Here is a 2090-nt window from a genome sequence, read left to right on the forward strand (position 1 = left end):
CCCTCTTTTACTGTAATGTCCCCCAGGGACCGTTTTTGTCGCCTTTACCTTCTGCAGCTCAGTGTGTCTTCCAAGGATCAGTTCTACTCTTACACTGTTCCACAGGGATCCGTATTCAGAACTGCTCCACTATAGTTGCCCCTAAGGTCCTGCTCTTTGCCTTTTTCTACTGTAAGTTTTCTGCCAGCAATACATTTTTGTCGCCCTCCTAGTTTAGCTCAAGGTGCCCCCATGGATCAGGACTTGGCCTCTTCTATTCTAGCTCAGGTCCCTCAAGGATCTTTTCTGGCTTACTATAGCTCACAGCGTTCCACAGGGATAAATGTTCTACCTTAAGGCATCCGTCATAGAACTCAGTTCTTGGTCTCTCTGCTTTAGGTCAAGGTGTCCACCAAGTATCCATTCTTTACCCCCTGTTTAATGTAGCCTTTGGTCAAGGTTCCTTGGTGGTCTAGTGGTTAGGATGCGGCGCTCTCACTGCTGCGGCCCGGGGTTTGAACCAACCCCAGCCATTCTCAGTGCCGGTCCCAAGCCCGGATAAATAGGGAGGGTTGCGTTAGGAAGGGCATCCAGTGTAAAAACATGTGCCAAATCAAACATGTGGAGGAGCCGCTGTGGCGCCCCCTAACGGGAGAAGCTGAAAGAAAGTTTTTTTAATGTAGCCTTCCGTCCTGCTGTCATTACGAGAGCGACCTCTAGAGGCGAATCACTGGCACCACGTGCTGTTTGTGTCTACACTTGAGACTGCGCGCTGCATGGAGAGTGTCATATTTTATTATTTATCATTACATAATTTATTAATGCATATTTTTATATTTATTTTCCATGATACATTTTCATGATTGACTGCTTTTTGTTTTGGGACCACTGGTTCAAGAGGAAGTTTTTTCCCCCACAGAATATCGCTTGCCTTCGTTGTTTACAGAACACGAAAGATGATGAAACTTTAGTCCATCTTCTCATCTCGATTTATATTTATATATATATTTCCTTTTCCTCAGTCTTCCTGGTTAAGACCCTGGAGCAGCTTCAATATAGCTTCACCCCAGCCAGGACTTCTTATCCAGCCTGCAATATCAGCTCACATCACTCAAACATATTACCGTCCTGACACCTCCATACTCTTTCTCTCTCGCTATTTTTTCCTTCACTCTCTCCATCCTCAAGGAGCTGTCAAAGCCTCCCTCTGCTGGTTTTCATCACTTTCTTTATCACATGCACCCATTTTCCCATTTTCCTCTCCCTCCCCCCCCTTCCCTCGCTCCTTCTCTTTATGTATCTGTCTCTCCATCTCCTGTGCTCCTGTTTTCTTTTTTATCCCTAATTGTTGCGTTTAGACACTTTTAATGTTTCCTGTCTTGAGTCACGTGACTCTCCCTCCCTCCCTCTCTCTCTCTCTCTCTCTCTCTCTCTCTCTCTCTCGCTCTCTCTCTCTCTCTCTCTAACGTGACCTTTCCGTCATTCCTCTCGTATCCCACCGCTCCTTTTTTGAGCTAATCTACAAAGATTACATCACTTCCTGTTTCCCCTTCGCTCTCATGCTCTTGTGTGTTTGGGATCAGAAAGTTCGTGATTAAAAATGTAGCCTTGAGTGCGTTTGCTGTATTGTTGGCACATTAATCTTCTCTTTCCATTGCTCTTTCTATTCTTTCTCTCCATCTTCCTTTTTCTCTTTTTCTGATTGTGTGTGTGTGTGTGTGTGTGTGTGTGTGTGTGTGTGTGTGTGTGTGTGTGTGTTTGTGTTTGCCACTTCATGGTTCCACCTGCCTTTGACTATTGACTTTATTATACTAAGAGCCACTAAGCTTTAAGAGAACATGTGTGTGTGTGTGTGTGTGTGTGTGTGTGTGTGTGTGTGTGTGTGTGTGTGTGTGTGTGCATGCTAACCTTGTCCTCTCCCTTCATAATTACTATACACGTGCACGCGTTCTCTCTGTCTCACTCTTTTTCAGTTTCTTTCTTTCTTCCTTCCTTCTTCAAAAAGACTAAAATAGGCCTTTAATAGCTGTGTGTGTGTGTGTGTGTGTGTGTGTGTGTGTGTGTGTGTGTGTGTGTGTATAAGTGTGGTTAGCAGCTATAAGCAGAACTCT

This window comes from Silurus aristotelis, assembly GCF_946808225.1.
Source record: "Silurus aristotelis genome assembly, chromosome: 23".
Classification (NCBI taxonomy): Eukaryota; Metazoa; Chordata; class Actinopteri; order Siluriformes; family Siluridae; genus Silurus; species Silurus aristotelis.